Raw genomic sequence first — 9,941 nt, forward strand, 5'->3', positions numbered from 1 at the left:
AAGGGAGGGGGCCGGTGCGGAAGAGGGGAAGCTCTGCGCGCGTCGCGACTTTCCATTGGCCCTCCGCGCCGCGGCCTACAATGAGTCCTCTGATTGGTCACGGCTGGATTCGCGCTGCCTTGTGAGGTAGGTCCCGGGGCGGGGAAGTGGCGCCTTCCTTCCGGTCCCGCTAGCCGGGTGGAGGAAGCGGGCGGAAGCCGGTGATTCTCGCGAGGATTTACTCAGCTCCCGGCCAGCCTTGATTGGGGGTGTTTTTTAAAGGGCGAGGCGCAAGGGTCGTCGTCTTTTCAGTCCTTCCTTCGTGATTCTGGTGGGCATCTGAAGGTCTGCGACGCGCGGCCAACCGCTCAGGCTGGGACGCATGACTTGAATTGCGTCTGAGAAGTCTGAAAGAAACGCTTTAGGCTTCGTGGCTTCATAGCTGACGAAGTGCTTCTGCCGACGTGCGTCACTGCTGCGCGGACTAGTGTTCAGGCTCCCAGCCCGGGTGTCCGGATTAGGAAACTTTCCCCGGGTCGACCGTGTCCCCGCCACCCGCAGGGGCAGGGAGCAGGTTCCAGCTCGTCTCAGTGCTAGGATGGGTTCATTTTGGACGTGGAACTTTATGGTGATGGGAGGAGAAAGCCGGGGTTGCGGGAGGTTGGAAACTAAGTATTTGATTTTGGTCTGAGCTTTTGAGAACGGAGGTGGGGAGCGTTGAAGCAAAATGGGCAACTGTATAAGTTAGAACTTTATTTTTTTTTTAATTGAGATTTTTAGTTGACTATGTCCCTCTTCACCTCAGTGGATTTATTCAAATATTTAGGCCCGAGCTGTGTGCCAGATCCAGTTTACCTGAGGATGCTGAGGTGAACCGGATAGAATAGTGCCTACCTTCGTGAAGCTTTTAGTTTCGTTGGGTTTATAACCCTTTGTGATTGTACACTTTTGTATAATAATTGTATAAATAACGTAGGTACCTCGGAATGCTGTGAGAGTGTAATAAAAGCGTGTAAAAAAAGAGCCTAATTTAGGAATGAACCCCAAAGAATGAGTTTGTCGGGAGGGAGCATAACACTTTCGAGTGACTGCATAAAAGCCAATGTGCTGGAGCAAGATCAGGAATGGGGAAAGTGGCTTGAGACAGAGGGCAGATCATTTAGAGCCTTGAAAACCAGGTTTAGGAGTTTGACCTCTTTCTCTAGAGAACAGTGGACAGCTTACAGGGTTTAGATGGGAAATGACATGAAAGTACAGTTACGTTTTTAAGAATATGGTTCTGTTTGTATTTGAGAGAGCTGAAGTGGAAGCCTAGGGATCATTTTGGCTGCTCCAGTCATTCATGTGAGAGATAATTGTGGTTTAAACTAGGGTGATGACAGTGCAGGTAAAAGTGGATGATATATGGGGGTCAGAATGGATAGGACTGGGAGATGAATTGGATGTGGAGAAAGCAAGAATGCTTCTAGAGTATGGAAACTGAGACAGGAAAGATGAGGAGCAGGTTTTGGGGGATGATTGAAAATTTCCTCTTGGGCCTATTAAATTTGAGATTGCTTATGAGACTTGCAAGAGGTGATGTTACTCAGGCAGTTGAATTTGTGTCAGCTTTGAATCCTTTTTGCATGTTGTCTCAACTTTGCCCACACCTTTCGAGAGTGGGAAACCGAACCAAAGAAAGGTGAAAGGGGCTTGCTCAGAATTACACAGCTAGTGTATGGCTTCCAGAGTCCATGTTCAGTGTCCAGTGCAGTTTGTTATACAGCAATCCCATGAGCTCTGTTTCCATAGCATGAGGACACATTTTCTACAGGACAGGTCTCTCTCCCAGCAAATTTTGAGTTCCCAGGGTGTTCTTTTGTACCATTTTGTAATTGGCCGCATATGTTCACTCATTACATAATACTGTACTTCTGTGTGCCATTCACTGTTTAGTAATGGACCTTCTTAAATAGTCAAACACTGCTACGGATGAGGTGTGTACCAGGTCCCAAGCTTTTCCCCACTTCATTCCTCTTGCCCCAATCTCTACTTTCTTCACTTGGTTGCCTTGATGGACCTGACTTCATTTTTATGTTTATAGTCTTGCTACAGGTCCATGTTTCATGACTTTACAGGCTTTCTAGACCACCTCACAGGCTTGCTTTTCTGTGTGATTCATCCTGAAACAAATTGGTAACCTCTCAGAATTGCTATTTGTCAGCCTTTGAATCCTTCAGACTTGTGGTTATTGAGATATGTAACTTGTTTCTTAGAATATTCTAGTCCCAGGCAGTTTAACTATAGCTCCCAAAGCTTACTTGCTTAGTTGCTGTAAATTCACGATCTCTGCATTTAGAATTAAAAATATGTGTCTTAGAAGCAAATCCTGGCATTGATCTCTAGCAGAAGAGATTTGAGAATAGAACAGATTTGAGAATGGAATAGAATGCTATTATCTTCAGCAAAGAGGTGGCTTTAAAAATTTTTTTTAAGTTTATTTATTTATTTTGAGAGAGAGAATGAGCAGGGGAAGGGCAGAGAGAGAGGAGGACAGAGGATTCAAAGCAGGCTCCGTCCTGACAGCAGAGAGCCGATGTGAGGCTTTAATCATGAGATCATGACCTGAGCCGAAGTTGGAAGCTTAACCGACTGAGCCAGCCAGGCACCCTGAGAGGAAGCTTTTTAAATGCAGCCATGACCATCAGTGTTCAGGAAGAACCTCCTGCGATTAGAAGATACAGATTTTTTCAAAATATAACCTTTCTAGGCACAGGTTGTCCTTTTCTGAAAAATGAAGGATTTGTACTTGACCTCAGACTACTTCTCCAGATCTAATGTTTGATAATAAAGCTAAATATTGGGGTATAGATGACATTTCTAGTTAATGGGTAGAGGTAGGGGAGGGAAGGAGAGAGATGGATTGTTTTGATGTTGTTGAAAACACCAGTAGCAACTTGACAGCACAGTGGTGTTAGGTATGTAATGAGGTAGTTGGTTGCTAAGATGGAGGCCAGTTTTTTTTTTTTTTTCCTAAGTTATTGTTTTATTTTGGGAGTGTGTGAGTAGGGGAGGGGAAGGGAGAGGGAAAGAGAATCCCAAGAAGGCTCAATACTGTTAGCATGGAGCCTGACTTGGGGCTTGATTTCTCCTTAGATCTTGCCCTGAGCAGAAACCAAGAGGCTTAAGCTTAACTGATCCATCCACATGCCCCATGGAGGCCAGTTTTAAGAGTAGCCAAGGTAAAGAAAGCAGGGAAGTAATGGCTGTGGAAAGATACTAAGGGCTGTATCCTTTGACTCTTAAGGAAGTCAGTAGGGTTGTTAAAGGAAAACCCTCTGTAGCTAGGTAGCTTTAGGGTTGAACCCTGAGTTTGCTCCTTACCTTGGGCAAGTCATTTAAATCTTGCAGAATATGTTTTTTATCTATAAAATGGGGATACTGCCTGTTTTGTAGGTCTGTTGTTGGTTTAAATAATTAGTGCCGGGGTGCCTGGGTGGCTCAGTCGGTTAAGCGTCCGACTTCAGCTCAGGTCATGATCTCACGTTCCTTGAGTTTGAGCCCTGCGTTGGACTCTGGGCTGATGGCTCAGAGCCTGGAGCCTGCTTCCGGTTCTGTGTCTCCCTCTCTCTCTGCCCCTCCCCCATTCATGCTCTGTCTGTCTCAAAAATAAATAAACGTTTAAAAAAAAAAATTAGTGCAAAGTGCCTAGTACCATTTACAGTGCCTGTGACAACAATGAATGTTGATTCTCTTTTAGTTTCTCCTAATTTGTTCTGTCCTCTTCCATTGTTTTCACTATCCATCTGTTGACCTGTTAGACTACTTCCGGCAGAAAATAAAGTTGAGAGCCTAAAGGTAGAGCATGTCCAAATTACAATTCTTAAGGGACTTTTTTTTCTCCTGCTGGAAAGAGGGAGACAGTAAAATGGCCTGTGGGATCTTTCCCCGTTTCAGTGGCTGGTGTGTTAATAATTGTTAGAAATTTGGAACTTTGCACAGTTGGGAGTTTAAAGTATTGGATGTTTATATGGGGAAGGTTGTGTGGGTGCCAAGGTTGTGTGTGTGTGTTGGTTTAGGGCCTAGAAATTGGGCCTTGGGCTGGTCGACATCTGATAGTCATTGGATAATGCCTCCCTTTCCAGTCAGTGTGGACATGAGATCACAAGTATGTTGTTCCTTTGTAGCAAGATTTTTATATGATGTGTTTTTATTTTATTAAAAATTTTTTTCTTTAATGTTTCTTTTTGAGAGAGAGAGAGAGAGAGACAGACAGACAGTGTGAGCAGGGGAGGGGCGGAGAGAGAGGGAGACACAATTCAAAGCAGGCCCCAGGCTGTAAGCTGTCAGGACACAACCCGACTCAGAGCTGGAACTCATGACCATAAGATCGTGACCTGAGCGGAAGTCGGATGCCTAGCTGACTGAGCCGCCCAGGTGCCCCTGATTTGTTCTTACTTTAAATGGAAACTATTCAAGTTAATTTTTTCTTTCCTCTTTTTCTTTTTTCTTTTTCTTTCTTTCTTTCTTTCTTTCTTTCTTTCTTTCTTTCTTTCTTTCTTTCTCTTTCTTTCTTTCTTTCTCTTTCTTTCTTTCTTTCTTTCTCTTTCCTTCTTTCTTTCTCTCTTTTCTTTCTTTCTTTCTTTCTTTCTTTCTTTCTTTCTTTCTTTCTTTCTTCTTTTTCTTTCTTTTTATTTCTTTTCCTTCCTTCCTTCCTTCCTTCTTTCCTTCCTTCCTTGAGGAGAGAGACTCCCAAGCAGGCTCTGTGCTCTCAGCACAGAGCCTCATGCGGGGGTCGACCTCACAAACTGTGAGATGAAGACTTGTAAACACAAAAACCGACTGAACCGCCCAGGTGCCCCCAGATTTTCTTTTTCTTAAAAAAAGGAAAAAAAACCCTATTTCTATGCCTAAAAAAAAACCAATTAAAAATAGTTAAAAATAATCTCTGGGTTAGGCTGTCTTTGAAGTGCTTATAACTGCATAATGTAGGTGAACATCAGTAAAGGAATATCTACTCTGTCCTCAAGTTCTTGGATGTACTTAAGCATAATGAGTTTGAGGAATGCAGTTCTACCCATTCTATTCTTAAATAAGTGAAGAAATCTTACAGTAAGTAAAAACCAATGAAGAAAACCTAAGCCATAGTGGTGTAATATGAAACTCTTAAGATTTGTGTAAATTGATAAAAGACACAGTTGTTTAACTGTGGAGTACACTGTGTGAAAGTGGCTTGAAATGGTCAAATGCAAAGTATCATTTACTCCCCTGTGGATACAGGGGGTGCAATGTAACCTAGTGAGAGTGGGGGACTACAACTAAGGAATGACAGTTTTTTTCTATAAATGACCAAACATCTGTACATGAATTTGTAGTTTTGTTAAATTAAGCAGGCATTTACCATTATATTCTTTACCTTACAATGATTTTCAGCCTTAAGAAAAAAAATGCACATACAGGGTGCCTGGGTGGCTCAGTTAAGTGTCCGACTTCGGCTCAGGTCATGATCTCACGGTTCATGAGTTTGAGCCCTGCATCAGGCTCTCTGCTGTCAGCACGGAGCCTGCTTCAGATCCTGTCCCCCTCTTTCTGCCCCTCTACTGCTTGCATTCTCTCTTTCTGTCTCTCAAAAATAAGCATTAAAGGGGCGCCTGGGTGGCTCAGTCAGTTAAGCGTCCGACTTTGGCTCAGGTCATGATCTCACAGTCCATTGGTTCGAGCCCTGCATCGGGCTCTGTACTGACAGCTCAGAGCCTGGAGCCTGCTTCAGATTCTGTGTCTCCCTCTCTCTCTCTCCCTCCCCTGCTCATGCTCTGTCTCTCTCTGTCTCAAAAATAAAAACATTAAAAAAAAAATTTTTTTTAAAGCATTAAAAAAATTCAAGAGAATTCTTTCTCATTCTATTCTAGAATTTTTATTTTTTTATTTTTTAGAATCCCTTTTCCAAAGAACACTCACTAGCTGAAGTAGGTCTTCCGGTAACATGAAAGAATAGTTAGGAAGGTGAGATTGAACAATGCCCTTGGATCATTTGGGGAAAGGTAAGTGCTTAATATTTCCAGTGGTGCCTTTTTTTTTTTTTTTTTTTGACTCAATAGACACTTGTAGAATAGTGAGACAGATGACAATCTTTTAGTTCAATTCCATAAATACTTACTGGATACCAATTTTCTCACACCAGGCTATGTGCTGAACAAATTTAGATATAGTGTAGTCCTTACATTTGCAGTCTTTTTAAGGGGGAAAAAACCCCAAAGAAATGTTAAATTTTAACAGTATAAAAAGTTGCTGTTCACAGGACAGGCAGAAATGAACAAGAATAGATTTGAACACACTTTTATATGAGTAAGAAAGGAAATTAAAGACTACTGGGTCTTTTTTTTTTTTTTCCTTGTATGAGTACTTGTAACATCCTGGTAGACTTTTCTTTATTGAGGTGTAATTGACATATTTTCATATGTACAACATAATGATTCAATATTTGTATATATTGTGAAATGATCACCACAGTAAGTTTAGTTAACGTCTGTCACCATAGTGAGTAGTTACCATTTTTTTTTCATGTGATGAGAACTTTAACATTTATTTTTCTTGTGATGAGAACTTTAACATTGCTTTACGGCAACTTTCAAATATGCCATATAGCATTAACTATAGTCACCATGCTGTACATTTCATCCCCAAGACTTATTTTATAATTGGAAGCTTGTAACTTTTGACCTCTAACACTTATGTCAGCCACTTCCTCTTCTCATCCCCCCTCATTTCTCACCTCTGCCTCTAGCAACCAGCAATCTGTTGTTTATATGTATGAGCTTGGGATTTTGTTTTTGTGATTCCACATGTAAGTGAGATCATACAGTATTTGCTTTTCTCTTATTTGACTTAGCATAATGCCCTTGGGAACTATCCATGTTATCACAGATGGCAAGATTTCATTCTTTTTTATGGCTATATTTTATTGTATATATGTGTGTATCTTTGTGTGCATACTCGTGCATCACTTATATTTATTCATCCATCTTGACACTTATTGTTTCCATAGCTTAGCTATTGTTAATAATGCTGCAGTGAACACAGGGATGCATGTATTCTTTTGAATTAAGTGTTTTCATTTTCTTTGGATAGATACCCAGAAGTGGAATTGCTAGATTGTATGGTAGTTTTGTTTTTAATTCTTTGAGGAACCTCCATACTGAAGTAGCTGCACCAACGTACATTCCTACCAACAACGCACAAAGGTTCCCATTTCTCCACATCCTTGCGAACACTTGTTATTTCTTGTCCTTTTGATAATAGCCTTTCTGACAGGTATGAGATAATATCCCATTGTTTTTGACTTGCATTTCCCTGATAATTAGTGGTGTTGAACACCTTTTCATGTACCTGTTGGCCATCTGTCATTGGAAAAATGTTCATATTCTCTGCCCTTTTTGGATTTTTTTTTAAACTATTCAGCTGTATGAGTTTTTAATATATTTTGAATATTAATCCCTTCTCAGGTAGGTTGCCTTTTCATTTTGTTAACTTCCTTTGCTGTGCATAAGCTTTTTGGTTTGATGTAGTCCCACTTGTTTTGTTTTGCTTTTGTTGACTTTGTTTTTGGTGTCAAAACCAAAAATCATCACCAAGACCAATGTCAGGGAGCTTACCACTTGTATTTTCTTCTAGGTGTTTATGGTTTCCAGTCTTACATGCAAGTTTTTAATCCATTTGTGTTGATTTTTGCGTAAGGTGTAAGATAGTGGTACAGTTTGTCTTTTGCATGTGGCTGTCCAGTTTTCCCAACACCATTTATTAAAGAGACTATTCTTGACTATGAGGGTCTTGTCAAAAGAACTTAAGAGCCAATAGGAAGAGTTTCCACAGGCCAAAAATAGAACAATTTGAGCATCATTAAGAACTACAATGAATTGAAACACAGAAGTTAAAAAAATCTATGAGCTCAACTGGGTGTTGTATGGAAACCAAATTGACAATAAATTATATTAAAACACACACACACACACACACACAAATCCATGAGCTCACACTGGGTGCCTGGGTGTCTCAGTCGATTGAGCATCTGTCTCGGTTTTGGCTCAGGTCAAGATCTCACGATTTCGTGAGTTTGAGCCCTGCACTGGGCTCTGTGCTGAGCGTGCTGAGCCTGCTTGGGATTCTCTCTCTTCCCCTCCCCCACTCACACTGTCTCTGTCTCTCTCAATAAATAAAAAAAATATTAAAAATCTGAGCTCACAGTGACCCCTAAGAAACCCCATTGGTTTAACCTTTGATTAATATTACAAAACCAACTCATTATAAAAGCAGTACATGAAGAATCCTTTTCTGTATGAACTGTACCTCAGGGTAACTAGGTACTTATGAGGGGAAGTTTTTCTCTACAGAGGTATTCCAAGTAAAAAGTGAAGAAAGACAAGTATTAATGAAATTAGAGATGTAGGCAATGATCATTAGCGGCTGCTAACATCACAAATGAGCCAAGTAGAATTATGTACCATCGGATGGATGTATATACCAACTGCTCTCATCAAGAAACTGAACTTGGGGGCATCTAGGTGGCTCAGTTAAGCATCCGATTCTTGATTTCAGCTCATCACAATCTCATGGTTTGTGAGTTTGATCCCCATGTCAGGCTCTGCTGTAGACAGTGCAGGGCCTGTTTGGGATTCTCTCTGCCCATCCCCTTCTTGTGCATGCCCAAGTGCTCACTCTCTCAACCCTGTTTTTTTTTAATTAGAGTGAGAGAGCTGGGGAGGGGCATAGAGGGGGACAGAGTATTCAAAGTGGGCTCCACGATGATAGCAGCAAGACCATGATCTGAGCTTAAGTTGAATGTTGAACCCACAGAGCCACCCAGTTGCCCCAAATAAAGTGTTTGTTTTTTTTTAAGTAAAATCTTAAAAACAAGTGGGAAAATTTGGACATCTGTTTGCTATTAAGGAAATGCTCACTTTTAAAAAAAGTTTGTTTGAGAGAGAATATGCAGGGGGAGGGGCATATTCAGATGTTTAACTGACTGAGGCACCCCAGGAGTTGCCCTTTTTTATGTGATCATGATATTGTTATATACTGCAAAATAATCCTTTTAGAAAACATTGAAATGTTAAAGTAAAATTCTAAGTGAAACCATCAGTGGGAAAGGCTTCATGGAGAGGGTAAATCAAGGATGTTTGAGAAATACAAAGGCATAATATGCACTGGCAAATAGCAAGGTAGACAGGGACCAGGAGGGTAGGACTTGAATTTAAGCTACATCAGGAAGGTAGAGGCAGTTGCCATTTAGGAAAGCTATGTTTCTTAATCCTTTTTTGGTCAGATTCCTTCAAAAAATCAGTAAATAAATGGACTTTTTTTCCAGAAAAATTAATAGTCGTGCATTTTATGTTTTATGGACCTCCTGAAATTGCTCATGTGGACTCCCCACTCCCCTGTTGTTCCAAATTCCCACCCTCTGGGACAGGTGCTCTAAGAACCTAAGAGCCTGTGATTTAGATGGAACTTAAAAAATTTTTTTAAGTAGGCTCCACATGCAGCATGGGGCTTGAATTCAAGACCCTGAGATTGAGCGCCCCATGCTTCACCATTGAGCCAACCAGATGCCCTTGGGCGTTGCTTGTTTCCTGATCTCAGAGTTGAAGTTCATAATTATTGAATGTTGGTTCAACTGCAATGTTCTTTTTAGGGTCAAGATTTCGGTTTCCTGACCTGCTGCAGCAGAAATGGGTTGGTGATTGTGCTTTGTATTAGGCTTAACCATTTCAAATTGCTGATACTCAACTGTTGCTGACGAACTGAAATGGCTTTCAGTGGTTCTTTCTGGGATTGCTAAATTACCTTCATGCTGTACACAGATTAAGAAATGTAGGTCACCCTATAGCTTCTTCTATCTGAAGTTTTCACTCATTTTACCATCCTGATAACTAGAGGACAAAAAAGAAATACAGCCCTTATATGGAGTCAGTTGAAGTGCCTGTGAAACA

The 9,941-nt window shown here is 41.0% G+C and overlaps 2 long non-coding RNA genes across 2 annotated transcripts in view; one reads left to right on the plus strand and one right to left on the minus strand.

Moving 5' to 3' along the window:
• Nucleotides 1–2: 2 nt before the first annotated feature.
• LOC113604468 (uncharacterized) overlaps nucleotides 3–9,941 on the plus strand; it is an 86,531-nt gene continuing 76,592 nt past the window's right edge. Inside the window, exon 1 of the long non-coding RNA XR_003426413.2 lies at nucleotides 3–126. This is a non-coding gene — a long non-coding RNA (uncharacterized LOC113604468). The remainder of the gene's footprint in view (nucleotides 127–9,941) is intronic.
• LOC128315324 (uncharacterized) lies at nucleotides 7,062–9,451 on the minus strand. The gene is made up of 2 exons (XR_008298049.1): nucleotides 7,958–9,451; nucleotides 7,062–7,907 (listed from the first exon to the last, which is right to left on the minus strand). It is a non-coding gene; the product is annotated as an uncharacterized LOC128315324 (long non-coding RNA).

This window comes from Acinonyx jubatus, chromosome A1 (genome assembly GCF_027475565.1).
Source record: "Acinonyx jubatus isolate Ajub_Pintada_27869175 chromosome A1, VMU_Ajub_asm_v1.0, whole genome shotgun sequence".
In the NCBI taxonomy this organism is placed as follows: domain Eukaryota; kingdom Metazoa; phylum Chordata; class Mammalia; order Carnivora; family Felidae; genus Acinonyx; species Acinonyx jubatus.